Genomic DNA, 5,656 nt, shown 5'->3' on the forward strand with positions numbered 1-5,656 from the left:
AATAGTGAAGCTTGCAAATTGTAGAGGAAAAGAAGCTACCTGAGAACAGCCAGAGAGAGGACATTCCTTACATACAGAGGGAGGAACATCAGGGTAATATCAGACCTATCCATAGAAACCTGGCAGGCCAAAATAGGCTGACAAGGCATTTTCAGTGTACTAAATGAGAAGAACATGCAGCCAAGAATATTTTATCTAGCAAGGCTGTCATTCAGAATGGAAGGAGAGATAAAGGACTTCCAGGACAGACAGAAACCAGAAAGAAAAAGAGACAATCTATAGAAATAAGGACTTTGCAGACAATACAATGGCACTAAATTCAACTTTTTCAATAATTACTCTGAATTTACATGAATAAACGCTCCATCCAAAAGACACAGGGGATCAGACTAGAACCATCCATATGCTGTCAACAAGGGACTCATATTATAAGACCTAAAGACACCTCCAGAATGAAAGTGATGGGTGGAGAACAATTTACTATGCTAATGGACCTCAAAAGAAAGTTGCGGTAGCAATCCTCATTATCAGACAATTTAGATTTTAAACCAAAGACTTTAGTAAGAGATGTAGAGGGACACTATATCATACTTAAAGGTCTATCAAACAAGAAGATCTAATAATTGTAAATATTTATGCCCCCATCATGGGAGCAGCCAATGATATAAACCAATTAATACCAAAGTAAAGAAACATATTGATAATAATACATCAGTAGGAGGGGACTTAAACACTCCATTCACAACAATGGACAGATCACCTAAACAGAAGATCAACAAAGAAACAAGGGCTTTGAATGACAGATTGGACCAGATGGACTTCACAGATATATGCAGAACATTCCATCTTAAAACAACAGAATACTCATTCTTCTCGAGTGCACCTGGAAATTTCTCCAGAATAGATAACATATCATGTCACAAATCAGGTCTCAACAGATACCAAAAGATTGAGATTATGCCCTTCATATTTTCAGACCACGATGCTTTAAAACTTGAACTCAATCACAAAAGGAAATTTGGAAGGAACTCAAACGCTTAGAAATTAAAGAGCACCCTGCTAAAGGATGAATGAGTCAGCCAAGAAATTAAAGATTAATTCATGGAAACTAAAAAATTCATGGAATCTAATGAGACTGAAAATACATTGGTTCAAAACCTCTGGGATACAGCAAAGGTGGTCCTAAGAGAGAAGTACTTAGCAATACAACCCTCTCTCAAAAATTAAAAAAAAAAATCAAATACACAAGATAACCTTACACATAAAGGACCTGGAGAAAGAACAACAAATAAAGCCTAAGAAATCAAAGAAACAGAAACCAGAAGAACAGTAGAACAGTAGAACAGATCAATGAAATTAGAAGTTGTTTCATTGAAAGAATTAATGAAATTGATAAGGCTCTGGCCAGACTTATCCAAAAGAAAAGAGAAATGACCAAAATTAATAAAATCATGAGTGAAAAGGAAGAGATCACAACCAACACCAAGGCAATATAGACAATTGTAAGAACATATTATGTGCAACTATATGCCAACAGATTAGGCAACCTGGAAGAAATGAATACATTCCTGGAAACTTATAAACTGCCAAGACTGAATCAGGAAGAAACAGACAATCCGAACAGAACCATAACCTGAAAGGAAATTGAGACAGTAATCAAAACGTCCCCCAAAATAAGAGTCTAGGACCAGATGGCTTCCCAGGGGAATTCTACGTAATTCAAAAAAGAAATCATACCTATTCTACTGAAGTTGTTTCAAAAAATGAAATGGAAGGAAAACTTCCAAACTTGTTCTATGAGGCCAGCATGACCTTGATTCCAAAACCAAAGATCTCGTCAAAGAGGAAAATTACAGACCAATAAACCTGATGAACATGAATGGCAAAATATTCACCAAGATACCAGATAACAAAATCCAACAGTACACTAAAATGATTATCCATCATGACCAGGTAGGATTTATTCCTGGGCTGCAAGGTTGGTTCAACATTCACATACCAATCAACATGAAAGATAACATTAACAAAAGAAGAGACAAGAACCATATGATTCTCTCAATTGATGCAAAAAATGTATTTGACAACATCCTTTCTTAATAAAAATCCTCCAGCATATAGAGGTAGAAGGAACATACCTCAATACCATAAAAGCCATCTATGAAAAACCCACATTGAATATTTTTCTCTGTTTTTCCCCTTAAGGTTAGGAACATGAGAGGGATGCTCACTCTCACCACTATTCTTCATCATAGTACTAGAAATCCTAGGCTCAGTAATGAGACAACAAAAAGAAACATAAGGCATTCATACTGGCAAAGAAGTCAAACTCTTTCTCTTTGCAGATGATGTGATACTTTAGGTGGAAAGCCCAAAGACTCTACCCCAAAACTGATAGAACTCATACAGCAATTCAGCAATGTAACGAGATACAAAATCAATGCACAGAAATTAGTTGCATTTCTATATACTAACAATGTGACTGAAGAAAGAGAAATTAGAGTTGATCCCATTTACCACTGCACCAAAAATCATGAAATACCTAGGAATATACCTAACCAAAGAGATAAAGGATCTTTAGTCTAGAAACTACATAACACTTATGAAAAAATTGAGGAAGACACAAAAGAATGGAAAAACTTTCCATGCTCATGGATTGTAGGAATAAATATTGTGAAAATGTTTATGCTGCCCAGTGCAATCTACACATTCAATGCAATCCCTATCAAAATACGATCAATATAGTTTATATAGCTGAATCAAACTATCCTAAAATTTGTATGGAACCAGAAAATAATATTGAAAAAGAAAACCAAAGCTGGGGGCATCACAATGCCTGACTTCAAGCTATATTACAAAGCTATGATCATCAAGACAGCATGGCACAGGCACAAAAACAGACACAAAGATCAATGGAACAGAATAGAGAGCCCATAAATGGACCCTCTATGACTCTATGGTCAACTAATCTTTGACAAAGCAGGAAAGAATATCCAATGGAGAAAATTCTTTTCAATAAATGGTGCTGGGAAAAATGGATAGCCACATGCAGAAGAGTTAAACTGGACCATTCTCTTTTTCATACACAAAGATAAACTCAAAATGGATATAAAATGGATATAAAACCTAAATGTGACACAGTAATCCATCAAAACCCATGACGAGAACACCGGCAGTAACTTCTTTGACCTCAGCTGCAGAAATTTCTTGCAAAACATGTCTCTAAAGGCAAAGGAAACAAAAGCAGAAATGAACTATTGGGACTTCATCAAAATAGATGTCTTCTGAACAGCCATGGAAACAGTCAACAAAACTAAATGGCAACCTATGAAATGGGAGAAGATATTTGCAAATGACATAAAAGATAATGGGCTGGTATCCAGGATCTATAAAAAACTTATCAAACTCAATAGCCAAAAACCAAATAATCCTGTCAAGAAATGGACAGAAGACATGAACAGACCTTTCTCCAAAGAAGACATACAAATGGCCAACAGGCACATGAAAAAAAATGCTCCATGTCACTTGCCATTAGGGAAATACAAATCAAAACCACAGTGAGATACAACCTTACCCCTACTAGAATGGCTAAAATTAACAAGCCAGGGAACAACAAATGTTGGTGAGGATGTGAATAAAGGGGAACTCTCCTACACTGTTGGTGGGAATGCAAGCTGGTATAGCCACTCTAGAAAACAGTATGGAGGTTCCTCAAGAAGTTAAAAATAGAGCTACCCTATGACCCATAAATTGCACTACTGGGTATTTACCCTGGAGATACAGATGTAGTGAAAATCAGGGGCATCTGCAGCCCAATGTTCATAGCAACAATGTCCACAATAGCCAAACTGAAGAAGGAGCCAAGAGGTCCTTCAACACATGAATTAATAAAGAAGATGTGGTTAATATATGCAATGGAATATTACTCAGCCATCAGAAAGAATGACTACCTACCATATACAGAGACATGGACAGCACTGGAGGGTATTATGCTAAGTGAAATAAGTCAATCAGAGAAAGACAATTTTCATATGGTTTCATTTATATGTGGAATATAAGGAATAATAGGGAAAGGGAGGGAAAACTGAATGGGAAGAAATCAGAGAGGGAGACAAACCATGAAAGACTCTTGACTTGGAGAAACAAACTGAGGACTGTGGAAAGGGAGGTGAGTGGGGTGATGGGCTAGGAGAGCTTGTTATGTGATGAGCACTGGGTGTTATAAGGAACTAATGAATTGTTGAACACTACATCAAAAACTAAAAAAATAAAAAAATAGAAAAGTTTACAAAATGGGAAAAATGTAATATAATACAGAGAGTGGATCTAGGAAATCTAAACTTTCCAATCACATGAAGAACAGATCAAGTAAAGTAAAACAAAAAACAGAAAACAAACAAACAAAAAACAAAAACCCAACTTTAGTAGAAAACTTTGAGCTGAAAAGGGTCAATATAATACAAAATAAATGAGGTAAGCAGGATCAGAAATGTCATGGTTTAAACTTTTAAAATTCAAAGTTGAAAAATAAGTCTTATGAACATCTAGCTATGTAAAATGTTACTGTATTTATAGTAGAGATAGTTTCAGGAGAAGGGGAGAAATCAAGAAATATCATTTTTTTACTTAACATTGATAAGAGAGGAAAAAAACAAGAAAAATGGATAAGATAAATATAGGTACAACTTTCAAAACACAAAAGTAAATTTAAAGAGTGGTTGATTTCTTCCAAATACCTAAATACAAAAAGGAAAGAAAAATATTGTACATAAAATAAAACAAGGCATACAGCATGAAAATATGAAAAAATAAAGCAAAAGAGTTTATAGAAGATAAAGCCAATGTAAAAAAGAGTTAAGTCCTTTAATAAAAGTTCAGACTTGGCCTTGCAGATACCACCACCCAGCCATGGTCAATCCCACTGTGTTCTTTGACATCACCATGGATGTGAGCCCTTGGGCTGCATCTCCTTCTAGCTCTTTGGAGGTAAAATTTCCAAAGACAACAGAAAATTTCATGCTCTGAGTACTGAGGAGAAAGGATTTGTTTATAAATGTTCCTGGTTTCACAGAATTATTCTGGGATTTATGTGCCAGAGTGGTGACTTCACATGCCATAATGACACTGGCAGCAAGTCCATCTATGGGGAGAAACTTGATGGTGAGAATTTCATCATGAAGCATAAGGTTCTTGGCATCTTATCCAGGTCAAATGCTGGGCCCAACACAAATGGTTCCCAGTTTTTCATCTGCACTGCCAAGACTTTGTGGTTGGATGGCAAGCATGTGGTTTTGACAAAATGAAAGAGGGCATGAATATTGTGGAAGCCATGAAGTGCTTTGGATCCAGGAATGGCAAGACCAGCAAGATCTCCTTTGCTGATTGTGGACAAATCTAATAAATTTGACTTGTATTTTATCTTAACTACCAGACCATTCCTTCTGTAGTTCAGGAGAGCACCTTTTCACCCCCATCTACTCAAAATAACAAAAAATCTTTGGGCCCTCATTGCAGTTTTATGGGATCCATGTTTTCCTTACTCCTCTCCAAGTCTAGCTGGATTGCAGAGTTAAGTTTATGATTATGAAATAAAAACTAAACAACAACAAAGTTTCAGACTCAACCAACAAAAGAAAAATGCAACTATTTGCAAATTATA

The 5,656-nt window shown here is 35.9% G+C and overlaps 1 pseudogene; it reads left to right on the plus strand.

The window, feature by feature from the left end:
• The first annotated feature begins 4,905 nt into the window (after positions 1-4,905).
• LOC111159223 lies at positions 4,906-5,395 on the plus strand (annotated as a pseudogene).
• The last annotated feature ends 261 nt before the right edge of the window (positions 5,396-5,656 follow it).

This window comes from Enhydra lutris, unplaced genomic scaffold, assembly GCF_002288905.1.
Source record: "Enhydra lutris kenyoni isolate GAN:26980312 unplaced genomic scaffold, ASM228890v2 scaffoldscaffold67, whole genome shotgun sequence".
Taxonomy (NCBI): Eukaryota; Metazoa; Chordata; class Mammalia; order Carnivora; family Mustelidae; genus Enhydra; species Enhydra lutris.